We start from the raw sequence: 27117 nt of genomic DNA on the forward strand, positions 1-27117 counted from the left end.
AGGGAGAGAGAGAGAGAGACATAGAAACATCAATGATGAGAGAGAATAATTGATCGGCTGCCTCCTGTATGTACTCCACTGGGGATTGGAACCGAAACCCAGGCATGTGCCCTGACCAGAAATTGAACCCTGACCTCTTAGTTCATAGGTAGACACTCAACCACCAAGCTACAATGGCTGGGCAATGGCCGCCCTTTCAGTTAAGTGTAGCCATCTGGCCCAAGAAAGGTAGATAGGATGTGTACAACTCCTAAATTGCACACTCCCTGCCCCTCCCCGTCCCTGTTCACCGAAATGAGAGCTTGGGTGGAGGGAGCCATGCTGGACCATGTGGAGGGTGACACCTTCCTGGAATGATAGAACCAGAAGCCCAGAGCCCTGGTGACTTCACAGAGCAGAACCGCCATACCACCTGGACTCTCTTGTGAGAGAAAAAGGAACTTCCATCTTGTTTAAGCTACTGTTTTGTGTGGTCTCTCAGTCACAGCTGCCAAAATCGATTCCATGATTAATTCAGACTATGGAGGTGGAGTGCTGCCATAAAAATACATGTGTGGCATTGGCTTTGCAGCCGGGTGGAGCAGACATGGATCTGCAGGCTGGGAAGCTGGTGACTCTCCTTACGCTCTGGCAGAAGATCTGTGATGGACATCTGGACTGAAGCCCACAAGTTCTCTAGAAGAACTTGGTACCTGGTGAGTACTGGCTGCTAGTTGTTGCGTTCAGCAGGTTCCTAGAGACGTGAGCCCAGGTTAGACCTAGCCCATCTGCAAACAGAGAAAGAAGGGAATGCAGTTCTGCTAAGGGGCACCCCTAGCTGCTGCTTGCAATCTAGATTGACAGAGAGTCTGGAAATTTGGAGACTTAAAGAGTTAAAAGCTAACTGCTTCTGTACCCAAATGGAATCAGTGACCTAAGTTGGCTCGGAGAAGCCAGCCTGAGGAGAGTTATGACTGTGGCCCTACGCCTTTCTCAAACTCCCCTAGTTCAGAATTCTCTGCCAAACAATGGGAGGCAGCCCAGCAGCCAAGACCAGATTAAGGGTGTTCCCTTTGCACCCAAACCCATGGTCTCCGATGGCCTGAAGATAGCAGTCATTAAGCCTCGAGAGAGGTTTGGGCAGAGCACAGAAACCAGTGAAAAATCCAGCCAGAGTTTTCAGCCTGACAAACTGTCAGGACAAGACCTTTGGCTGGAGTGACTGACTGGAAGCGCATAGTCTGAAAGCCCGAGAGAGGCATATTCTTCCATGCCCACTTCAGATGTGGTTGTGGAGAACATTGACTTCATCCCAGCCTCCCATTGGGCAGAGCCAGGGGCCATCGAGGACAGTGGACAAGGGAGTTACTTTTGCTTCTAGAAAACAGAGGGGCCAGGAGCCTTGATAACTTCTAACTGGCAAGCTTCGGCAATTGCTATGGACTGGGGCCATCTGGGCAGTTCCCATTGTTTAATGTTCTGAACAAGAACTGCTGTCTTTTAATTGTGGAATGTGGTTCCTAGTCCATCAGTGTGTGTGGGAGGATGGCAGGCAGGTGACCCGTCTTCGAGCGTGTTGGTCTCCGGGCCACAGGTGCCACATCCAGTCCTGATGGAGGTGCTGGGTGCAGGGTGGCCTGGTACTTGACGTTATGGGCCTTGGAAGGCGGTGCTTGTGTTTTATGTGTGAAAAGAAGGGTGATCACAGACAATTGCATTCCCTTCTTTCTCTCTTAGCCCCAGATCCATTTCCCCTTCCCTTTCATAATCATACAACTCTCGACCTTTAATGAAGCATGTGGCTGCCCAGGATAAAGCTGCATTTCCCAATCTCTGAAGCTCTAGGTGGCTACAATGAAGTTCTGGCCAATGGCATGTGAACAAAGGGATGATACAAGCTCTGGATCATACCCTAAAAAGGCAGAGACACCCTCCCCCGTCCCTGTCCCCATCTTGGTAGCTGTTGGAGAGCCATGTTGGTCCGTGCATATGAGGGCAAAACTCTCAGGGTGATGGAGCAACAAGACAGAAGGAGATTGGATCCCCACATTGCAGAGCTGAGCCGGCATGCCAGTGAGGACTTCTATGTGAGAGAAAAATAAATTTGCTCAAACCACTGGTGTTTGGGGGTAGGGGGCGTCACTGTTTTTGTTGTGGCAGCTGAGCCCCTAACCTGACCAATAAAGATGCAGTACAACAAAATATGGGCGCTAGTAGACCTATCTGTGAGGTGCTACGGGAGTGCAGTGAAAGGGGTGATTAATTCTGTTTGGGGGGTATCTGGGAAGACTCAAGACGGGGTGAGATGTGAAAGGTGTCTTGAAGGATGAGAGTTTTAGAGATGCACATGTGAGGTGAAAGGGAAGGACATATTAGTACTTGATGGCCAGACTGTTGGAGCAAAGGCTCAAAGGGGTGAAAACACCTGACAAATGGTTCAGGTGCCTAAAGGATGGGGTGTGGGGACAGGTGAGGTTGATGGGCCAGCTGTGAAGGACCTCGAGGGTCATGCTCTGGAGTTTAGACTTGACCTTTTGGAATCAATGAGAGGTTTAACAGGGAAGCAACACGATCTAATTTGGGGTTGTTGATTTTTTATAAAAGGTAAATCTGGCCCTAACTGGTTTGGCTCAGTGGATAGAGTGTATGCCTGCAGACTGAAGGGTTCCGGGTTCGATTCCGGTCAAGGGCATGTATCGGTTGCAGGCACGTCCCCAGTAGGGGGTATGCAGGAGGCAGCTGATCGATGTTTCTCTCTCATGGATGTTTCTAACTCTCTATCCTTTTCCCTTCCTCTCTGTAAAAATCAATTATATATATATATATATATATATATATATATATATATATATATATATATTTTTTTTTTTTTAAGGTAAGTCTGGCAAGTTTGTAAGATGGATTTGAGAAGAAGGAGCCTGGGGGCAGAGGGAAGAACCCATGTCGGTATAATGTAAGCCAATTCGGGTTTTCCCACAGACACAGTATTGTAATACAGGATTGTGTTCCTGGCCAAGAGCCTGATTTACAAATTTTTAGAGAACTGACCACAAAACCAAACTCAAGCAGCTATCATGGTATATCCATAATCTGTACATTATGAAACTTGTAAATAGCATATGAATAATTAAATAGGGGCCACACAATAAGCACAAAAATATGTATGTAAAATATACAATGTCTTTAGTCTCATATTTCTGCCTTTTAAGAAGTTTATTGTGTTACAAAAGTAATCTACTTTCAATAGCTTTATTGAGGTATAATTAACCTATAAAAAATGGCACATACTTGAAGTGTACAATGTGGTAAGTTTTGACATATTTATACTCGCTTTAAACCATCACCACAATCAAGAAAATATACATTTTCATCACCCTAAAAGTTTCCTCCTGTATAATTCCTTCCTCCCACCCCTTCCCCATCTACCCCATCCCCTGGCAATCACCGTTCTGCTTTCCATCCTAGAAAGTGGAATTTTCTAGAATTTTGTATACATGAAATCATACTATATATGCTCTTTTTTAAAAAAATCTGAGTTACTTATTTCAGCATGTGTTTTTTTTTTGAAACTCATCCGTGTTGCAGCAGGTATCAATAGTTCATTCTTTTTTAATGTTGAATAATATTCCTTTGTATAGATATACCACAGCTTATCCATTCACTTGTTGATGGACATTTGTGTTGTTTCCACTTACTTGGCTATTACACATAAAGCCACTGTGTGCATTCATGAATAAATCTCTGTGCTGACATAGGCTTTCATTTCTCCGGGTCAATACCTAGGTGTGGAATGGCTGGATCACATGATAGGTGGATGTTTAACTTTATAGGAAACTGCCAAAAAGCCCTACAAAATGGTTGGTTTTGTACCATTTCACATTCTCACCAGTTATGTGTGCAAATCCCAGTTCTCCACATCCTTGCCCAAACTTGGTATGGTCAGTCCTTTTCCTGTAAGACATTTTAATAGGCATGAGTGGTATCTCAGCACGTTCATTCATTATTTATCAGGTTTATCAGGTAGTTTCTTTGAATTTTCTTTACATATTCTGGAGATGAGTCCTTTATTAGATATATGATTTTCAAATACCTGTGGCTCCTCTTTTCATCCTTGTAACAGTTGCTAAGAGAAGAAGTTTTTAATTTTGAGGAAATTCAGTTTATGGATCTGTTATTTTATGGAGCATGCGTTGGTGCTATATTTAAGAAATCTTTGCTTATCCGATGGTCACAAAAGCTTTCTTCTAGATGTTTTATAGTTTTAGGCCCATAATCCATTTTGAGTTACATTTTGTATATGAGGCAAAGTTTCATCATACATAGAAATTTACTTTTTTTAAGAAACAGAGGAAGATACACACACATGGAAGAATCTACCGTGTTCATGGATTGGGAGAATTCACATCATTAAAATGTCCATTCTACCCAAAGCAAGAGTTCTTTATATACTCTGCCAGGTGCTGTTTTAAGTTCTTTGCAAATATTGACTAATTTAATCTTCTTAACATCTGTATGATATATACTATTGTTTTGCTTTTCATTCTTTTCAGATGAGAAAACTAAAGCACAGAAGGTTAAATAACCCACGTTTGCTCACCTAGAGAGTGGCCAGCCAGGATGGGCCCCTCCTGAGCTGCCTGCTATTTGCCTCTGTGTGCGGGGTTTTTGGTTTGTTTCTGCTGTCATCTTAACAATGGCTCACAAGGTGCACTCACATCGGAGAGGAAGCATTTGGGAGTCCTCCTTTGGGGAGATTGTCATGGGACCTTTTGAAAAGACTTTGGAGCAGCCACTGACTTGCTTTTTGATGGTCCTTTGAGAAGCGTAGTAGGAGTATCTTCTCTTCAAGCCAAATTCTAAGGTTGGGACTCATGTCCGCAAATATGGGCGGATGGGTTGTCCGGCTGTCACTGCCAGGTGGAATGAATTTTATGGGTTGTCATGAGTAAAGCTCGATAAACAGAAATCCCTCAAGGCAGGGAATCGGCACGAATTAGAAAGAGTCTCTCTTTCAAGCAAGAATGCAAGGATCAGGGCCGATGTGGGGAGAACCCCAGACTAAGACAGTCTGGGTCCAAATACCAGCTCTGAGAATTGCAAGCTCTATTACTTTGGACACATCTGCTCTACCTCGGGGCCTTCACATAGAAACAGGGACAACAATAGCATTACCTCATCGGATTGTTAGGAAGCTGAAATGAAACGATTCGTGCAAAGCATTTAAAACAGAGCCTGTCATACAGTAAAATGCTCAATAAATATTAGCTATTTTGTGTTATTACCGTCATTATTATTAGGCCACAGGTTGGAGCAGTCTCATAAGATTTCCGTTTGCTCACAGATCTGGTAAGAAGGGTGACTCCAAACTGCCTGGCTGCTGCTAACATGATCCCCCAATCTCACCAACTGCCCATGGGACCTGACCCCAAGACCCAGCCCCAGTGAAGCCCTCAGCTGGAAGCAACCCGAAGACTCACAGGCCAATTAAAGTGGAAACTTTCAGCTGCAAGTGATAGAAATTATGGCTCAAGTCTATAGCCATACCACCCTGAACGCACCCGATCTCGTCTGATCTCGGAAGCTAAGCAGGGTTGGGCCTGGTTAGTGCTTGGATGGGAGAAATTCTGGCTCAAGTTGGCTTAGAAAATAAAACAGAAAGAATCCCTCTTTTATCAGGCATTTGAGAATAAGGACATGTATTATCTCATGTAACAGGGAGTCTGGGAGTCGGACAGACTCTAGCCAGGTTGATCCATGGGCTCAGGGATGCTGTCAAGTTTCTTTCTGTTAAGTGCTCACTGTTCTGTCTGTGGTTGCATACATTACATTAAAAATGTAAAAATACTTTGTGATGCAGCAATTTATTTCAACTCTTGGCATTCATAATGTGTAGAGCTATAAGAGATACCTTGCCAAATGATAGGCCTGCATCATGTACTATGCCCATTCAATCTCGACCTTTGTATTTCACTTCCACCCATCCATTGTACCATTTAATTGAGATTTTGCTAGTAAGTTTCCACTTTTCCTGATTTCAGTCATTCTTACAAAATACTTGGAAGGTTTTGCGGTTTTGTGTTTTTAACAATCAGATCCAAAATTCTCTCAAACTCTTTATTTACAAAACTTTCCGAGCTGATTGTTTAGACCGTGTAGAGTCTGCCATAGGCAATATGCTCACATAGTTTTCAGTAATTTAGAACACCTTGCGATGAAAATATTTCCAAATAATCATCTTCAAAGTGCTCTCTCTTCAGCATACATTTTCATTGGAAAAGCTGATCCTCTCTCCCTTATTGTTAAAATCCCCCCTACAATTGTCTAGAACCGACTATTTTTGTCTGAACTGCCCTGGGGTGTTCTCACTACTAGTAGCCACTTACAGCAAAGGTCAGTAGGTCTAGAACCCATTCTTCTTTCTAGAAGAGAAAAATGTCCAAATAGCCTTTAAATTGGATTCCCAGGAGACCTGTGGGCTGGGGAGGAGTTTCCTGTTACACCCCTCTCATTTACAAACTATGAAAATATTCTTCACATTTTATAAAACCAGCCACACTGGTGACACGCTGGAGGGCTTAGTAAGCAGCAAACGAATGTGAGCCAAAGTGGGAAGGCACCCCCACCCCCAAGCTCCCCAACATTTCACACAGCCGTGCTCACCCTCATCCCCAAGATGCCCAAGGTTCCCAAGAGTCCTACAGAGCCATCCCAGACTCTGGACCGCCTGAAACTGGGCCTGGGGAAAAGCACTGTGTCGATTCATTAACTATTTGGTAAGTCTTTCTTCCATTTCTAGACTGAAACAACAAAAAAACCTGCTCAATATTTGTATGCCTCACCCCAAGGGTCATATTCCACGTTTCCCTGTGGGGAGGGAGCTCCGGGGATACGTTGAGAGAGGCTGCCTGTGGGTTGGACTGTGAAGGCAGAGGGGCCCCCCTTTGGAGGAGGCATAGCTTTTCCTTCTAATCAGAAAGCAAGCCCAGGCTCCCAAGCTCCTGATACCATCCCCTAAAGGGGCAGGGGTCCTCTGCCCTCTCCATTAGCCGCCCCGCAGGGTCCTCCGAGCCCTGGAGGGTGAGGAGAGAACCCCAAAGGTCGGAAGGGGCCATCAGGGTAAGGGGGGGACCTTCTCTGGCAGTCTCCATTTATGGCCTGTGGAGGGGAGATGGAGGCTGGGATGCAGGCAGCAGCAGTGGGTGTTAGTGGGGAGCAAAACCCTAAAGTGGGGGCCTCATCTCCCAGAACCTGAAGTTCTCTAGGAGGCGGGACCTGGCAGAGGGCCTCTCCCCACTGCTCCTGGCATCACAGAGCCTCATGCTTGGAAGATCCTCTGTAAATATTTGCTGGGTTTAATTGAAGGGAGTTGAAATCTCACTTCCTGATTCCAGCAATGTTGGAAGGGCAAGCTGGGTGGGCTGAGCTCTGATTCGTGGGGGGGGGGGGGGGGAATTCAAGGCCAAATTGGAGGAACATCCTAAACTTGGATGAGCTTCAGCCATGCCTGTCCTTCCACCAGCCCCTGCTCGTTGGAGGGTCTCCAACCAGAGGAGGGTCTCTCTCTGATCATCCAGGATCCACGGGAGCCGCAGGAGCGTGCAGGAACCGAGTCAAGTTGGCAGCCACACCCAGAGCCCCAGACAGTCAGTGTGCGCCTGCGCAGGGCTGGGTGTCCATTGGATAGCACATGTGTCAAACACAAGGCCCGCGGGCCAAATCCAGCCCGCCAGGCCTTGCAATGTGGCCCGCACCGCGCTGTCATCACTGCACTCCGCTGTCAGTTTATGACATTGTCAGTTTATGACATTGTCAGTTTATGACTGTTCAGTAAACCATTCGGCCCGCGATTTAGGCTGGATTTTAGATTTTGGCCCCTTCTCTGATTGAGTTCGACACCCCTAGTATAGAGCCTTGGTCCGACCCTCTGGTTCTTTTCTCCAAAGAAAGCCTCAGCGCCAGCTGTGAGTTCCCTGGCCCGGCGCTTGGGGGGAGACTCCCTGTTTTGGTGAAGCAGAAGGCCTAGGCACGTGTGTCCCCATGTGCTCAGCTGCATTACCAGCTCTCAATGCACACACACACAGGCCCGCGTGTATGTACTTGCAGTCTCGCCCAACCAGCCCCGGGCACGCATGTGTCGCCACATGCAGACACTGAAGCACACACACACTTGCCTGTGCTGGGTCAGACCTGCTGGCATGAACGCACACATACACACTGCAAGAAATAAACAGCACCCCCAGACACATGCCAACCCTTAGGCACAGAGAGCCAGCCCACAGGTCCCACCAGGAGCGACACGAAACAGAGGAGGTCCCCAGGCTGGGTGCCTCGCCAGGGCTGGTGTCCACCACAGTCAGAGCCACATCCAGCTGCTGGCATGACACAGGCTCCCATTGTGCTACCAGGCCCCGGGCACAATGGGGGCCTATTTCCTCCCTCTCTCCACCACACTGCCTGGCAGCCTGGGGCTGGGAGCCCAGCTGCCTGTTTCAGAGGGTGAGAGGAACCAGTCTGGGGCTCTGCATAAGGAGCCCCAGGGGATCCTATTCCGAGGGGGACCCCACGGAAGTTGGGGGCTCTCTCTACTCTTAGTCGTACATTGTTTATCTGAGGCCTGTGGGGAAAGTCCTGCTCTGAGGGGTGACTGGGTCTGCTGGCCTGTGAAGGCCTCCTGGGCTGGCATTCTACCCTTGCCTAAGGCCCCTAAAGGAATGGGGGGAGGGTTTTAAATTCCTCATCAAATCAGGATGTGGCTTCTCCGTGAGTCTCAATTTTGAGAGTTGTGAAGGCTACCGCCCGCTGGCCACTTGGCCCTCTCGAATGCCCCATGACCAAAGCCAATGTCATCACTGCACTCTCCATTTCTGATCTGACATCTTCACTGCCGTCTCTGGCAATTAACACCAGCTCCTCCCACACGTGTCCCTTCATTCAGGCTCACCAGCGACAAGGACCTGCTCTGAGCACCAGAGCACGGGCTTGTTCACTTTTACTCTCTGTGGCAGATTTGTGCACAGGTCTTGTATTCCAGGCAAACTGATGTTTCTTGTTTTCTTCCAAATACAACGCCTCTTCCTTCCTCCGTGCTTTTTGCTCATTCTATATTAGTCGATGCAATAAGTATTTATTGAGCATAAGGTTACCAGATAGAATGATACAATATCTTCTTCATTATAAGTAGTACGTTGCTTATCTGAAATAAAGGCCAGCATGCAAGGTTGGGCAGATAGAGTCAAAGGAAACTGAAACCATGTATGCAGCCTCTGCTTTCCATAAAAGGCTGAGGCAAAGGAGGACCCGTGATCCCAGCATGAGTCCTCGGTACTCGGAAGGGGGAAAGGCAGGTGTCATCTTGACCTTGTGCCGGGGGTCACCTTGACCTTCTCCCTTCCCCTGCCGCAGCTGGGACCAAGGTGGTCGATAGTAGCTGGACAGGAGGGAAGGGGCATGGTCAGGCACACCTGAGTGTACATGAGTATGCATACATAGGACTGGGTGAAGTGGCCCCACGCTTGTATGTGTGACATTTGTTATGTTGCATTGGTTTGGGAGAGCTAGACCTGGGCAGCAAAGAGTGAGTTCGATCCTGGCTCTATCACTTCCTAGCTGGATCACTTCCACTTAGTTACTTAACCTCTCTGAGTTTCCATTTCCAGCTTTGTAAATGTTTCCATTTTTTTGTTAGTATTCTTTTCTATTTGTTTGTAATTTTGTATTTTCCTTTGTGCTTTATATATAAATAAACGAAAAAATATATATATTTCATTTATTTTAATTAAGTATAAATTAAAAAAATAATAATATATACGTCCACTAGGCGTGATGTACTGACACGTCCTAGTGAAAGAGTATGCGCCCGTTGTACTTTGCGTAATTAAAAAGGGAACTCCCCGGTTAACAGGTTAAGGCTTAAAAAACATGAAGAACTGGGCCTACCCGGGGATATCCATCATTATGTTTCTACTGATAGTAAATGATTGCAGAAACTAACTGTGTTTCTTATTCTGATTCAAAAGTTTCTCTGGGAACTGTTCTCAGAGCTCCCAGGGAACCATGGGCCATCTGTAGCTCTTCTTAGGCTGTCGGCATTATCCTCCCCAAGAGGAGGACTACCTCCATGAGTCTGTCCTATATTCCCAGGAAAGCCTGGTTTCCTTGCATCCTGAAGAAGGCTTCTGTGATAGGCTGAATGTTTGTGTGTGACCCCCATGCCTTCCCCTTTTTCCCTAAATCATATTTTAAAACCCTAACCACCCAGTGTGGCTGTATTTGGAAATGGGGCCTTCAAGGAAGTTATTAAGTTTCAATGAGGTCATATGGGTGGGCCCTAATCCAACAGGACTGATGTCCTTATAAGAAGAGGAGGAGACAGGAGAGATTCTCTCTCTCTCTCTCTCTCTCTCTCTCTCTCTCTCTCTCTCTCTCTCTCTCTCTCCACCTGCACAGAGGGAGGGCCGTGTGAGGACACAGTGAGAAGACGGTCTGCAAGCCACGAAGAAAGCCCTCCTCAGGAACTCAATGAGCCGGCACCTTGATCTTGGTCTTCCAGCCTCCAGAACTGTGAGAAATGACAGTCGATTGTGTAAGCCATCCAGTCCGGGGCATTGGTTACGGCGGCCCGAGAGGACCAATGGGCCTCCCCGTCGCGCGGTGCCTTCCCTGCCTGTGGCAGCTTTGTCTCCGACCCGCACTGGCACATGACGAGCATGCACAGCACATGAGTTCACACCGTGGTCCCTTTCTAAGCGGTGGTTTCCGAGCAACCAGCCCTGCACGCAGTCCTCACCGCCTTTCCCTTAATGAATGCCCGGTCCTCATTGAAATGCCCGGTCCCTTCCTCGCTGCTTTGGGGGTAAGAGATTCTCCAAACGGACACATTCTTGGGACTTTTTAATTCTTAAAGTGCTCTTTTCTTCCAAATCTATACGTTAAGGCATATCAAAACAACACAGCAGAGTTTTTAAATGGTGATCACAGCTACTGCCTTCAGATTGTTCACTCTGTGTTCTGGATGGTATGGGGGGGAGGGGGTAGGAGAGGGGAGGAGCGTGTGAATGGCCCCCCCTCCCAGCCCTACCCCCACCACCAGCTGGGTTCCTTGGGGCTGCCCTTTCTTTGCTCAAGCTCCTCCTCTCCTCTCAGCTGCCTTTCCCACTCCTCACCAATTTAATCACCACCCCACGTGGGTCGATCTCACCTTTTCCAAGTTTTACCTCCCACGTTTGGCAGTCAGCCACCTGCAGTGGAGGGTTCCATCTCACTCACCTTGGGGATACGGATTTCCCAAAGACCTACTATGTGCCAGTGAGCTAGGCACGGAGCTCAGTGTGTCCATGTGCTCTCTTTCCATCCTCGGTGTTAGCCCCCATGTGACGGGTGAGGACACTGGGGCTCGTATGGTAACATTTCTTGCTTAGAATCAGCCAGACAGAGGAGCTGGGATTCACTCTGGCCTCCTGGGAGTCATCGGCCCTGCTCCCTCAGCCCCCAGCCTCCGTGCCTTTCCTGACCAGCCATCCCAGAGCCACCACCATGTGCTAGTCCCCAGGACTCTGTCCAGATGCATTCCCCTGGAATCTCAGCCCCGAGAGCCCCAACACTTATAAGCAAAGCCTGCGTGAGGTGGGCTCTTAACCATATTGGGTGAAGAAATGAAGCAGGTTTTTCTAACTAGACCCCAAGTCCAAAAAAACAGAATGTACAAGCCCATCTTCTGCCCCATAATAGCGTGCAATCCAGGACTGGGCACACTGGGGGTTGGGGGCGGGGGGCCGGTCTCATTCCCCATCTTCTCACCCAATGCACTCTCCTATCTGTCCTACCCTGCCTCCAGCTGTGCTTTATAAAAACCCCAGCTGGATAGACTGGTGCCTCTGACCCCCCCCCCCCCCCCCCCCCAGCTGCTGGAACTGACTTTTGCCATGATCCCTAATATTCCTTTTCATTTTTTCTCTGGATCAACATTAGCTTTGCTTGCTAGTTCCCTTCCCTCCACCTGATAAGGATGGGGTAATGGCATCTGGACGAACTTGGGGTGTACTTTTCTTGCCTTGTCAGAACAGCAGCTCCTATCTGGCTGGAGATGGGCTGGGAGCCAGGCCCCAACAATGGAGGCCTTGTGAGCCGGCCCTGAGGGTGTGCTGAGAGCCCGCAATTTAGCACACACACAGCCCTTCCTGGTGCCACCTTCTTATCTCCTGCCACTGAGCCCTGGCCAGTGCTGGGGCTGTAACCCAACCCCTGTAATTGCATGTCCAGATAGAGCATTCCTGGGCTCGGGCCACTGTTAAACATTGACTTTGGGTGCTGGGGGCAGTCACCACGGACTGTGGGGCTGCGGATTGGGGGAGCCTCTGACGGGGTGTTCCCCACTCTCTTCCCAGTGGGCTTGGGCTGCCTGAGAAAGCCACAGCACAAAGTAGATGGTCTCCGTTTCCCACACCTCTAAGTCAGTGTGTTAGGGATGCCCCCAGCAAGTTAAAAAGAAAAAATGGTTTCTCTTCCCGCCCCCTACCCTGAGCTCACTGCCTGCTGTCCTTAGCCCCCTCTTTCTCTGGATTTCTCCATTCCTCCTATTCTGCTTACTCTCCTGATCTTCTGTTTCCCTACCTTCTTTCTCAGCCTTTCCTCCCATCTTCCTCTTTCTCCCTGGTTTTGTCCCATGTGGGGAGCTCAGATGAAGAGGGCTCTGCTGTCTCCTCCCCACCAGGCCTCTGAGCTCTCTGGGAAATCTGAGGTGTACGGAGGAAACAACTGGCTCCAAGGCCCTTCCCAAGGACGCCATCCTGGCTTCCCCAGGCCCCCAGGCTGTGTGCTCCAAAGAGTGTCCAGGACGCCTTGGGATATATAACTGGCAAGACCCCCGCCCTCCCAGAGCTTCCAGGTCAGGCACGAACACGAGTGCTGAACAAGCCTTCAGGGAGTGAGTGCTGTGATTAAGTGTCAGGTGAATTCTAATTTGGGACTCACCCAACAACAGAAACTCAGAATTGGATACTTTGCACCGAGGTCCGTGTGTTCCAGCTACACACACCCCTAGTCATCCCTTACATGCAGTCTCATGTGTATGTTTCAAGAGAATGCCTCTGGCTGCCACGTGAAAAACAGCAGTAAGAGGGAGAGGGAGAGGCATGCTACCTCCGAGAGGGTCTGTGCCAGGAGCACTCCCCAGTGACACATACCTGTCTGCACATCTCTGTCTCACCATCTGTTTCCTGAGTAACCCACCCTAGGACAGCACTTTCGTAGATTGCAGGTTGAAAGCAGCATGTTGAAAAGGGTGAAGTTAAAAGATACAAGATGCCTGAACCCTCCAAACCACTAAACCACGACCTAAGCCCCAAACCATCGATGTGCAAGACAGAAACACAGACTTCTATTTTGTCTAAGCCGAGGTAGTTTGAGGTCTCTTTGTGACAGAAGTCTAAGCCATGTTCTGATAAACACAAAATTTGACATCAAGGAGTGGAATGTTGATGTGGCAAAATTTTAAACACAAGGCATGGTGCTGTTGTCAGACGGTGGGTGGATATTTTAGGTTGGAAAGAGGTATGCAAAATATTTGATACCTTGGAATACAGTTCACGTGCCTATGTGAGCCTCCAGTGCTAGAGGAGGTGGTCCAAAAGGTACAAATGGTGGTATACATAGTCTTCTTGCCACAGGTAGCAAGGTCCTGAAAGAGAAAGAACCCAGACTAGAGATAGAAGTTTGTAAGCAGAGATGAAAGTGAATGGAGCTCGGTTCATGGAGACTCTTCCTGCCTGTGGCCAGTCATGTAAGTTGCCGAGAAAGCCAACTGCTTGTGTACCTCAGACTGAAGCAGTTATGCAAAGGGGCCCTTTTCCAGGAGGTGAGATTGTCCCAAAGCCTTTCCCAATCAGCTCCAGTTAAGTACGCCCTGCCAAGACCACAATTATTGGAGAGGAAGATGAAGGAAGCAACAAACGGCCATTCTGTTGTCTAGGAGAGTGGCAGGAGGTGGGGAAGGGAAAAGATGAAGCTGGAGCTGAGGTCTTCAGAGGGTGAGGGTGAAGGCCCAGGAGGCGGGGAGATGACAGGGGCACGGAGAGAGGATGGTTAGTGGAGCAGGAGCGTCAATGAGCAGAGGATGGGAAGAATGGGCTGAAGATGACAATGAGGAATACTGAGAACACACACTTCGCCTTTTAGTCCTGAGGTGCAGGGAATGTGAGACCAAATAGCCCCTGCTTAGGGCTATTTGCTCCTCACTGGCATGTCTATGGAAGAGTCACGCTCAGAGTGTCTGTCCCCCACCAGCCCTGTGTGTCCCTCAGGCTTGATGTATTATACATCATGATGTGGGAGCAGGGGAAGTGGTGGGGTGGGGGTCGGGGTCAGTCAGAAAGCCAATAGTCTTCCTTTGGATCCAATGCTGGAGTCAGAGGAAATGAGGGTGGAGAATTGCCTTGCTCGAAGGTGGGGCCAGAGGTCTCTGAGGAGATCCAGGGATACAACTTAATGTCTGGTCTTTCAGTCCATTCAGGTGGAGCCTGCAGCTTCCATGGCCCTGGGCTAGTCCGACTTGCCCTATTTGAAGTTTTCTGACCCCAGTGTGAGGGTAGAGACACCATCTTGGCTCTTAGGGACATTCTTAGGGCAAAGGTTTAGAGGGAAAGAAGAAAAGGTGAAGCCAGCTGCTTGGCAGCCAAGGACGGCTCTAAGAAAGGCGTGGGCTGTCCCGCCATTGTTCTCAAATACAGTCAGCACAAAAGAAAGGAGGAGCCCAGCCCTGCCCCAGCCTGTGCTGCTGTGGTCCGAGGCAATGTTTCCCAACTGGGCACAACTCAGAGATCACGCTTCAGTTATGAAAGCTTGGAATGAGGGTGGAGGATCGTCAGACACAAAGTCCTTCCATTATTTTCAGTGCCTCCTCTTCTTCCTGACCCAGCCACCGCCTCTTCCCCATCCCAGAAACCCAAGACCTACCTGGCCAGAGCTTTCTTTTCCCTCTCTCAAAACCATGGGCCTTGAGTAGGTGCCTAGGGACAGAACACTCCCAGGTGACAGGGCAAGGGGCAGTTATCAGTGGTCTCTCCTGCATCCTCCATCGCTCAGCTCTCAGTAATTCTGCGCCCCCAGTTCCTGCCTCAAGGGGAGACTGGCTGTCTGCTGTGCTTTATATTTCTCCAGGAGATATATGCTCAGAAGTAAACTCAGGAACCCCCAGACCGATGAGGGAGCCATGGCCTCCACTCTTTTGGAGCCCCTGAGCCAGCACTGAGTTTGGTCTAAGCCATGTGCAAAACACTTTGCACCATGCCCAGTGAAATGGAATGCGTATGTAGGGAGAAAGGATAATAAGTTTGCAGGTTAGAGAGAGCAGATATGGCCTGTGATGTTTCTTGTCACACTCTCAACCAAGGGTGGGGTGGCCACAGGCAGGATTTTTTTGGTTGGAGGTATATATGGTGAGGGAATAAATTTGGTCCTGGATACAGGAGATAGTTTTCAACCCAAGAAAAGGTCCCAGGATGTATTGTTTAGGACATAGACTTGGTATATGTAACCGACACCTAAAATAGCAGCGGCTCAAACAAGAGAGATGTTTCTTTCCTCTGGTGCAATCATCCAGGCATAAACAGTTTGGGGCCAAAATGGCATCAGAGACTCGGGCTCCTTCGAACTAGCTAACTTGCTGTGGTGCCATCCCAAGGATCATGTTCTCTCCCATCAGCTCTCAGGTGGTTCACCATGACACAGGCTTCCAGGATGCACTAAGTAGGGAAGAGAGGGTCCGGAAAGGTTGCTTCCCTCCTTGTAAGGACACCGTCTGGAAGTTGCACACCTTCCTTTTGCTCATATCCCATTGGTCAGGACTATTAAACACATGGCTATATTAGCTGCAAGGGAGCTTGGGAAATATTGTTTTTATTCCAGGCAGCCATGTAAACATTTTCTTCTATTAATAAAAGTGAAAATTATTATTTTGGGCCAACTAGCAGTTTTGCCACATGAAATCCCAAGTGCATAGCAAGTTTTTAAATATTTTTCTGCCATGTACTTCATTCCCCTTAGTCACAGGGTTGGACAAGTGGCTCTGCCTTAGAAAATCACCATAACACATACCCCCTACCTGGCCACAGCAATTGGTCCAGATGGGCACATGATTCAAGGAGAGCCAATCAGGTTCTTCCTCAGGATTTTTTCCTAACCAAGTCTGGTGGCAGACAATGCAATTTCTTCCCTGATCATGAACTATGAGAAGAGAACCGAACTAACCATGGTCATTTTCCCTGCCAGAGTGGTCAAAGAGCGCAGTAGAACAGGTGCCACCAGCCTCTGAGGGATGCAAAGAGAATAGCATCCCAGCAGGGTGAATAGATGTCATGTAAGGCCCCCCAAGGGCCTCTTCTGTCCTTGCCCCGACCAAGTCAGTCACTCAGTCAGTCAGTCAATACTCCCTTTTTGGCAAGCTGATTCAAGTTGGGTTTTGGCTATCTGCAACTTAGACTTACACAGTAGTAAAAGTGATGTTTCTTTCTCCCTAAAGGAATCAGGGGGTTGGGTGTGGGGGAGACACAGCTGAGGTTGAAATCCTGGAAGAAAAGAATGTGGGTTCCAGCCAAGCTGAATCTTTCTCCTAAACATTTGCCCCGAGGCTTCTTAAGTTCCCACACAGCATCTCAGAGTAGAGGTTTCTGAGTATCTTTGCATTTTTTCCAGTCAGTCCTGTTTAGTGCAAGACAGCCATCCTCTCAGGCCTGCTCTAGCCAGCCCCGCTGTGAGGAGGGGGCCTGAGGATGGGCAACCCTGACAAAGGGCCCATTCTCAGCTGGTCCAGGCTGTTATCAGCCAAACCTAAACTCTGAATCACCCGCATCCGTGGGCAGCCCTGTAGGTGGGACTGCTCGATTGCCCCTGGGCCTCCCTGCGTCAGGACCTGCAACTGGGGGCGGACTTTCAATAAAGGCTCATTGTTTTCTGTTCCTTCACACTATCCAGGTCCTGTCCATGGCCGTTCTGAGGCTCCCCTTCCTGTTCTCTTCACTGGCCCCCTTTCCCTGGCCCCCATCTCTCTGGGCACCATCCCCCCCACCACAACCATGCCTGATATACCAGCATAAACCCCTCAGGGGAGACGGGCTGGTGGCTGGGAAAACGGGCCTGTGCATGAGCATACCCTCTCCAGCTCAGTCAGAATGAGGATCAAATCTGAAAATGTCCTGAACTTCGGAACCAATGACTCCCCTACTTCCCTGGGGCCTCCTGGGTCCACCTCAACCTGCAACCAAGCTGCTCCGAGTCTGTGACGTCACCTGGTGGTCAACCTCTTTTCTCCTCCACCTCCTTTCATGGGTGGGCGATAGGGGTACAAAGGTACCATAACCTCCCTTTGCTCTCTGTGTTTGTCCTTTGTTTTTTTTACCACGATCCGTTCAGATCAGCTCATTCTTCCTCAGGACATCTTTAAGACCCAAAATCACACACCCTTGAGTATACTTCCTTCATCTCCTTTTTAACGACTCTACCCTAATTACCTCAGGAGGTCCTTGCCCCACAGTTTACTCTATCTAGCCAAACAATCCTGGCTGCCTGAGTGTCGGGACGCAGCCAGGCCCACCCTGTGTCAAGAAAGAGGCAGACTGGATGTCAGGAAGATTAATTAGAAGGATGGAGAACAAAGGCTTTCAGCTTCTAAAGCCCTTGAACAGCACCTCGATGTTTCCTTCAGAACGTCCCATCCATCTCCTCATACTCCTGTTAAGAAACCTGCTTTCCCTCAAGCACCAGCTCTCAAGAGAAAATAAACAGGCCTTGTCTAGATCGGCATTATTATTTTTCCATTTCTACCTACAGGCCTTGCAACAGTAGGGTTTTCTTTCTGTCCCCCACTTCCCCCCCGCCCCCCCATGTAGGTGTGTGGCAGCCCAGCTTTGTGGTGGGTTCAATGGGCGTTTGTGGCTCAACCTGGAAAACTGAGCCCCATTCATAACGCCAAGTCCTCGGTGTTCTATTGGCTCATTGTCTGGAATGCCAATTCGCTTCACAGCAACCAAGTCTGAAATACAACTCATTGATAAACGGGGATTGCCTGATGGCAGGTATGTAAGATAATGAGATACTTTCCAGGGCAAGATGGTGGCTGTTTACTGTTGTTTTAAACAGGCTCATCTGTGAGAATTTATCTGATTTCCCAAGAAATGGAAACCATGAGCCTGTTAGAAGCCTGAGGGTTTCAGAATGGGCTGGGCCAGTGGACTGAGGTTAGGGGTATGGGTTTGGAGTGAATAGCTAAATGAAGCAGTGGACACAAAGCCCAGGTAGAGAGGATATGAGAAGCGCTGAGCTGAGTGGAGGGGGCTGGAGAGAAGTTGTGGAGCCAATGACTGGAGAGACGGGTCCAGGTAACATTTATTAAGCCCCCTGCACGTGTCAGAAAGGGCCCATTGGAAACATGTGGGTACCCCAGGAAGGCTAATGATTTTAAGTCCCATCAAGCTGACATTCTTTTACTCAATTTTAATATAGTGGCAACTGATCTCTGCTTGGTGGACAGGGCAGTGGGTGGAGAAGAGGATCCCTGTTGGCAATACTCCATCTTCTCTGAGCTGTCCAGCTCTGACCCCAAACTTGAATCCCTGGGTCAGATAAACAAAAACTCTGCAGAGACCCTGCCCCACCCTCCTTAGTAAACAGTAAGCAACCAACTATATTATTCTAGCCTGCTCTGCTGTAGGGCCCTGCCACCCCCGTGCAAGTAGTTCATTCACGTAGAGCATCCAACTGTTCCTTTGAGGACTTCCAAACATGGTCTTCTTCATCTCTTTCCATGGCCAGTGATGTGTGAGTGCCTTGGAAAGATGGCATCTGAGGCAGCTAGCGGCCTGGCTAGCTCACCCCTGAGACCAGCTCTGATGCTGGGCAATGAGCATGTTACCTGATGTAATCACCCTGTGAGTCTCATGATCCCCATCCCACCTCAAGAAACTGCGACTGAGGACAGTGAGGTTCATTGCCCAGGAGGCCCATGATGTGAGTAAATGCCATTTTTGAGCTGAGCTCTGAATTCAGGTATATCCATCTTATTTTAAAGCCCAGATCTCCACTTCCTCCCCCTCTGCTGGGAGAAAATGGGAAGAAAAGCCATTAATAAATAAATAAATAATGAAATGTGGGGCAGGGGGGAAAGAAAAAAATAATAAAAGCCATTGAGAGCAGGAGGGGAAACCTGTGGGATACAGTGGAGGTTTGAACAGGGAGCTACAACAAGCTGAGTCAGAGACCCAGTGGGTTGTCAAGGAGGCTGGGCACCCAGCTACAAGATAGCCCAGACGAAGAGGGTGGGGAAGGTGAGCCAGGTTGAGCTCCTGGAGTGGAGGAGGGTGAAGAAGTCCTGACCTGGAGGTGGGGGAGGGGAGATAGGTGATGCAGCCAGGTTAGAACCCCTTCCTTTGCATGCGGGCACTGGAGCCATGCCTACTGCTAGGACAGTATTGGCCTGAGGTCTGACAAAAAGAGGGGCAGCCAAATAGGGATATTTGCAGAGAAATCTCTCCTTCAGCCTAGGTTGGAGACTGCAGAAAGTCATTTGGACTCAGTGGAGGCAGGATGCCTGGGAGCTGGCCCTGGTCTGTTTTGCTTTTCTCTTCATCTTCCCTCCAAACACCCAGTTCGGCCTGCTCAGCTCCAGGGCCAAGGAGGGGCCCAGCAGCCTGTTCCTGGCCTCCCCAGCAGAGGGCTCCAGAGCAGAGCTCAGGAGTGTTGGGGTGGGGTTGGAAATCTAGGCCTCCCTCCCTGAAGGGAGGTGCAGGAAGCATTGTGCATGGGTTCTGCTCCCAGGTGTCCTAGGGTCCATGGGAATGGGTGGTCTTCAGTTGTGCATGGTATGTCTGTATTTGTGTGCTCCGTGTAGGTGTGTGCAAGCGTGCAAGCGTGTAAGTGGGTATATCTGCATTTGCGGAGTATGGTTGTCTGCAGCGCATATGCATGACTGCTTGTTTATGTGTTGGCTGGAGCCTGCATGTGTGTTTGCCCGCTTCCTCTGTGCACATGATGGTACTGCTAGTGGACCTCTGAGAATTTGGGAACATGTGGGTACCTGGATGATTTGCGCATAGGTTTCTATACTGGCTTGTAAGCAGAAAGGAGAAAAACAATCACGGGGTGTGCTGTGGAATCTCAACTTTTCTCAGGACAGGGATGCGGAGCCCTGGGTTGTCCCAATCCACACACGCTGACCCAGCGTGGCTGCTTCCTACCCTCACTCAACACAGCCCCTGAGTTTGTTTGTTAAAACCCCGTTTACCACAGATGTTGTTGACATTTAGTCCCCAGGAAGCCAGGCCTTCCTGAGTTCTGTGAGTGTCTCTCACTCCTTGTTCTGATTCCCTCGTTTGCAGCTTGAGAATGCTGTTCTCCTTGTTTGGAGGGTCGAGTGGAATCGCAGAGAGTGGGGGAAATTAGAAGGCCAAGGTGGAGGAACATACTAGTAGGCCCATGCCTGCTATATCCATGAGTGAAGGAAGGCAGTGGGCTTGGGGGCAAGGCCATGGCCCAGAAGTCTGGCAGCATGGACAGGTCCAGCTCCATCAGCAGCTGGAGGCCTTGGTTGGTAGGAAGCAACCCCTCCTGCCTTCCTTGCTATGGTCTGGGCTGGTGCTCAGCCAAGGTGGTCAGGGACGCCAGTCGGGAAACGCCCCTCACCCTGTGTGTGTTGGAAAGATGCTTTGCAGCAGGGAATGGGGCAGAATCTGGCATCTACCACATGCTGGAAGGGTGTATTAGTTTCTTGTTGCTGCTATAACAAATCATCATATATTTATTATTTTACTTGTGTGAGCTAAAGTCAAGGCATTGGCAGGGCTGTGCTCCTTCTGGAGGCTCCAGGGCAGAATCTGTTTCCTTGTCTTTTCCAGGTTCTAGAGGCCTCTGACACTCCTTGACTTGGGCCCCTGCTTCCATTTTGCTGTCATATTGACTTTTCTATTGCCTTTGACCTTCCTGGCCTCCCTCTAATTAAGACCCTTTGTATAGGGATTGACCTCGATTCAGACTGATCCCTCGGAGCTCTGAGTCTCCCTTCCTACCCTGAGCCTGCTCCAGATTTAGCCTCTGGCCTTAGTTTCTGGCCTCATCCTCACTCCCAGAATGCTCTTCATCAGCTTGATTTTTTCCCCTGCCCCAGCCCCCGCCTCCCCATCCCAGAGGCAGTCAGACAGACCCCCCTCAGCCCTCTCCACATGTGTGAAAACCACACACATGGGCTCCTTCCAGCTCCCTACAGAAAGCCCAACCGCAAGACCCAAAGTCAGGGAGGGGGTCACCCACGACCGACCGTGCAGGCCAGCGCTGGGGAGTCTGGCGGGACGACTGGCCTCCCAGATGCTTGACAAGGCCAAACTCTCCAGCACAGTCAGGCCCACATCTGGAAGTAAGCTGGAAATTCCAATTGCTCTCCTCTGCTAAGAAATGTGTCAAATCTTCCCAGAGATTCAGTGGATGCAGGAAGCAATGGGGGGTGGGGAACTTATTCTACAGCACCGGAGTGCTTTGGGGAAATCCAGATGTCACGATGTGTCCACAGTCCTCTGGCTGATGGTTCCTCTGACCCGCTCAGCTCTGCACCCTGCCCCATGAACATTAAAGAGGACTGGAGTAGTTCCTTTCTTGCTAAGACCCACAAGTGTGTCCACATGTGTGCGTGTGAAACTATGACTTTTTTTTTTTTTTTTTTTTTTTTTTAGGGATTGAGTTATTTTTTCCTGGAGAGAAAAATGTTGACAAGCCTTTGGAGGATTGCCTTCCCAGAAAATCCCTGATGCGTGAAGAAGGCACGCTGTTCCCATCTCTCTAACACGCACACACGTGCACACACATCTCAGAGGCCTGGGATGTCCCCAACCGTATTCTCCGGGCCCTTCAGGGCCTCACCTGCATTTCTACCCCAGCCCCTTCCAATTTGATGTGGATTCCATGGAGCGGGGCCCGGAAGATCGGAGAACAGGCTCAGCTACTGACAAGCTCTGTGTCTCTAGGTAAGTGTATGAGTTTCCTATTGCTGCTACAATAAATCTCCACAAAGTAAATGGCTTAGAATGGCACAGATTTATTCTCTTATAATTCTGGACTTCAGAAGTCCAAAGTCAGTCTCACTGGGCTAACCTCAAGGTGTTAGTAGGGCCCATTCTTCCTAGAGAGAATCCAGTTCCTTGCCTTTTTTAGTTTCTGGTGGCCGCCTGCACTCCTTGGCTTCTGGCCCCTTCCTCCACCTTCAGAGAACATCACTCCAATCTCTGCTTCTGTCATCACATTGCCTTCTCCCACCCTCCCACAACCTTCTTCTAAGGGTGTTTTGTGATTAATTCCATTGGGCCACCTGGCTATTCCCCATCTCAAGAGCCTTGATTTAATAATCCTGCAAAGTTCCTTTTGCCATATAGGAACACTTACAGATTCTGCGGGTTGCTTGACTATATCTGACAGCCATTTATTGTCTTCCACAGCCAGTGTCCCTCTCTGGGCTTCACTTGAAGCTTCAGATGCTGGTCTCCCATGGCCTCTTCCAGCTCTGTCCCTAAACATGCTGAGTCTCGGCCTTCCTGAATCTCCGGTGAAATGGGCCTGCCCCCACCCCCACCCGCCTTCTACTGATTGCTGGGTCTCTGGGACTCATATCGTCTCCTCTCCTTTGTCAGAAGGGAGGCCTTGTTTGTGCCACATGGAGCAGCAGGAGTCTGATGCTCCAATCTGGGGCCCTCACCCTCAATCTGTACCCGAGGAGCATCTTCAACCTGAGAAGAACTCACTCCAGCTACAATTTAGTTTAGGATCTGAATTATACTTTTTCTCCAAGGCAGTTCTCAACTGCCCATGGGGGATAAGAATCTTGGGCCTTATTCAAGGATGTTGGGTAGGTGTACAAGATGTATGAATGGGAGAGACAGGAATTCTAACCCAGCCTGGGCAGTCCCATGGAACCCAATTGGACAGATGGGCCCCCTCGGAGGCCTCCCAAGTGAAGTGTCCCTTAGAGCCAGATCTACCTTCCTCCCTTTCCTCCTTTCCCTCCCTTTCCTTCCTTCCCTTCCTTCCTGTATGACCCAGTGCCTGGTCCTATGTCAAGCACAGGATACAGAGCCAGTCCCCTGGCCCGTGAGAAGCCAGTGGGGACACAGCCATGCAAATATCTTCTCCTGGGCAGTGTGTGGGTCACAGGTCCCTGGAGTTCCCCAAAGCCCTGTGGGAGCCAAATGAGGCTGCCAAAGGGGCGAGGAGAGCTTTGGAGGGCAGGTCGCACTGCATTTTACACCTAAGAATACACTGGAACCCCAAGTCTGACTGTGTATACCATGTGAGGAGAGGCAGCTGTGCTTTGGCTCATGCTCGCCCCCACTGCTGGATGTTTGCACTCTCCTGGACAGCTCTGACTCGGGTACCACCTCTTCCAGGAAGTCTTCTCTGAAGCCTGAGGAGGCTCAATTTCCTCCCTGATGCTCCCAGCATCCTCACAGAGAGACTCATCATGTCCAGATGGGGAACTGATTTTAGAGAAAGCCACTGCCTTGGAAGAACCTCAAGTGGGAGAGGGAGTATCTGGTGAGATGGGGCTGGGCTCTGCTTTTGAAGAGCTGATTGACCCCTACAGATCGCCCCTCCCATCTCCCTCAGCACAGACAGGGCACCGAGGCTCCTTTCACAGCTCCAGGTGGCGGTGCCGGGACCAGAGTTTCCCCTCCCAGCTTCAACCCAGTGCCTCTTTTACGAACCATTCTATCTTGATGGTGGCCATGTCCTGATCGTCTCTGTGTCCACAAGTGCTCGATGGCCCAATATGAGAGGAGTGAGCGCATGGGAACTGAACCCAGAAGACATACGTGTAGAGAAAGCACGTTTTGTCCTAGCTGTGTGACTCAGTTGGTTGGGTGATATCTCATGCACCAAAAAGTTGCTGGATGGATTCCTGGTCAGACATATGCCCAGGTTGTAGGCTCGATCCCCGGTATAGAGAGTGCAAGAGGCAGCAGATCAATGTTTCCCCTCTCATATCCATGTTTCTCTCTCTGTCTCTAAAAAAATCTACCTGTCTATTTTTTGCAAGCACGTTTTTTAAAACGTCACAATTTGGTCACATACTCTGGAGGTGGTGGCCTGGCTTCACATTATCCCTTCCATGGCAGAGATGTGAAGAGAAGGCTCTGGACCTGGGTTCTGGCTCTGCCTCTTCCTGGCTGTGTGACCTCTTTGAGCTCCCCTTTCTTCATCAGCAAAACGTGGGTAACAATGGGACATACCTCACAGGTTTGTTTTGATGACTAAATAAGATAATGCCTGAGAAGTCTGCGATTTTCTGGCTGCGATTCCCATGGCCATGCCTCTGTCAGTGGTGGCTCTAAGTATTATTCCCTGTCATCCGAGCCTCCACCATACCCTCTTCATGCTCTCATTCTATGGACTCAAATTTCAGGAATCAGGAAAGCAGTCTGATTAAATGGACTCACACATTCCAGCCCTAATCCTACCAAAGAGATTCTGACTCATTAAGTCTGGGGATGGGTTCCCAAAATCATTATTTTTATCCATCTTCATTTTAAAAATTAACCTCCCGAGTGATCCTGATGTTTATCCGGGTTGGGAAGCTACGGGAATAAGGGATAGTGGGCTTTTATTCTAACGAAGGCCAGCTCCTGCCCTCAAAATGAGGCTTTAGCTTGGAAGTTTCTTCCCATGGAACCACCGCAAGCAGGACCCTCTCCCTTCCCACGGGGAGGGTGGCATTCCCAAGGAGCAGCTCTGGAAGGGGTGGGCAGCGCCAGCTGTGTGCCCTCCTGCAGCTGTCTCCGTGCCGCGGCCCGGTGGCAATCACTGTGAAATGCATTCTCCACATCTCCCACAGCTGGGCCAGGTGGCTACTGGCTGGAGCGGTGGATCCCATCAGGCTGATCCCATCTGGAAGCCAAGAAAATACACCCACCAGCCTCCCCACTCAGCACAGGGCTCCCCAAACACTGCCGTCCTGCCTTTCTACTGGGGGACTTTCTTTACTCCATGGCAGGATGTGCTCAGCTCTTGCCTTTCTGCAGGTTCCCCGTGACCATTGGCTTTTTGTCCAGCTTTGGGGTGGGATTCCGCTTCAGCCCAGGGACAGCCCTGAGGCCTGGGACAGAGGTAGCCGCTCTGGGCAAACGGGAGTGGAGGAGGCAAGGAGAACTGTGGATCTCTGCAGATTCCACTCTTCCCTGTGAGTGACAGCGGGCGGGGGCTTTCCCGGCATCCGGGAGCTTTATGAGCTGCAGGGAGGTGCAGGCGCAGGGGTTTGGCCGGGGAACAGGGAAAGGCCCAGAATGAGAGCTCTGTCCTCCGCCAAGGACACAGGACTGTTGACATGGGAGAGATGGGCGCAGCCTCTGGATCGAGTTAACCGTGAGGCGGAAATAGTTTTCACTGAAAAACAAAGTTGAAAAACAGTTTACCGAAGGGAAGAGAAAGAGGAAAGAGGGGGGAAAAAACACCTCAAACTGTCTGATCATCAAAATCACTTGGGTAGTTGGTTAAAAATACAGATTCCAAAACTCATTCCAAGTCAAAAAAATATTATTCTTGACAGCTCCGGGTGCCTTTCCCTTGTGGGTTTTTTTTTTTTTTTTTAAACGTCGATTCCTCGTCAATTCTATCCCAATAAAGCTGGGGAGAAATTAAGTTACAGGTAAAAGCAGTAGAAGAATGAAAATCAGCCATCCCACAAGGCGAATTTTCAGAAGGGACGGAGTGCCAGTGGAGGAAAGGAATGTGAATTCAGCCTTTGCCTTTCTAAACGGGACATCCATATCTGAACTTGAAAAATTAATGGTCTAATTAATAAGTTTTGTGTTGTCATTAGAGCAGGAATGGCCATTGCAAATAAAATGAGAACCTGTCTTTTTAAAAATATAGATTTTAGCTCACATAGGTTGGGTGAGTGGGTGTCAGGCGTGAGGGGAAGCACTACCTGATGGAATAAACAACATGGATTATGTTTCTAACTTTCCAACTGGCCTGAGGGAGAAAGGGAGGGAGGAAAGGCAATACACAGAATCAGGAAAATCAAATAAAATTCTAGAAGCCACTTCTCTGCAGCCAGGCTGAGTCTTCCTCTACATCAGTGTTTCCCAAACTTCTCTCATGATGAGAATCATCTGGTGGAGTTGTTAAAACACAGATTCCTGAATCCCAACTAAGAAGTGCTAAACTAGAATTTTTGAGAACATATAGGTAAAATTGCATACCTAACTTAGTGCTCTGTATATAAAATCTGTCTTAGAGCACTAGTTAAGTATACAATTTTACCTATATGCTCCCAAAAATTCTAGTTTAGCACTTCTTAGTTGGGATTCAGGAATCTGTGTTTTAACAACTCCACCAGGTGATTCTCATCATGAGAGAAGTTTGGGAAACACTGCTCTACATGAACCTGTCCCATCCCCCTTTCCTTTCTCACTCAAGTTTCCTGAGTAAATGGTCTCTCCTCGCCTTTTCCACTTCCTCCTCTTCTCTCTTCTATAATCAGCCCCTTGACAACTGAAAAGTGAAAAGCTGAATAATGACACCTGCCAGCCCCCCTCCCCACCCCACCCCCCCCACACACAAGATGGGCATGTACTCATCTTGTATAAGACTTTGTATGTGTGACTAAATTAAAAACCGTTCCATGGGAAGATTATCTTGGGTTATTCCAGTGAGGCCTGATATAATCACAGGGGTCCTTTAAGAGGGAGGCAGGAGATTAAAGCAGAGAAGGCGATACGATGACAGAAGCAGCATTTGGAGTGATGCTCTTTGAAGATGGAGGAAGGGGCAGCAAGCCAAGGAATGCAGGCGGCCACAAGAAGCTGAAAAGGGCAAGGGGACGAGTTCTCCCTTGGAGCCTCCCGGAGGAACCGGCCCTGCCCACACCGTGACTTCAGCCCAGTGAGACTGATTTTGGACTTTGGACCTCCAGCACTGTATGAGAATAAAGTCCTATTGTTTAGGGCACTCACTTTGTGGTGATTTCTTACAGAGCAACAGGAAAGTCATATACTCCTGACCTTGGCCCTGTCCATCCCACCTGAACCTCCAAGAACCAAACTCTTGCCAACTATAGGCCCTTCTCAGTGCTTTCGCTCTTGACCTCTCCTCATTGCTCATTCTTAAGTCTTG

The 27117-nt window shown here is 49.2% G+C and overlaps 1 long non-coding RNA gene across 1 annotated transcript; it reads left to right on the plus strand.

The window, feature by feature from the left end:
- The first annotated feature begins 6679 nt into the window (after positions 1–6679).
- Positions 6680–21947, plus strand: LOC311631446. Its single transcript, XR_014796591.1, has 4 exons — positions 6680–6752; positions 10426–10561; positions 13644–13756; positions 21687–21947. It is a non-coding gene; the product is annotated as an uncharacterized lncRNA (long non-coding RNA).
- Positions 21948–27117: the final 5170 nt, after the last annotated feature.

Source organism: Pipistrellus hanaki (genome assembly GCF_964339955.1).
Source record: "Pipistrellus hanaki genome assembly, chromosome: 12".
NCBI classification, from domain to species: Eukaryota; Metazoa; Chordata; class Mammalia; order Chiroptera; family Vespertilionidae; genus Pipistrellus; species Pipistrellus hanaki.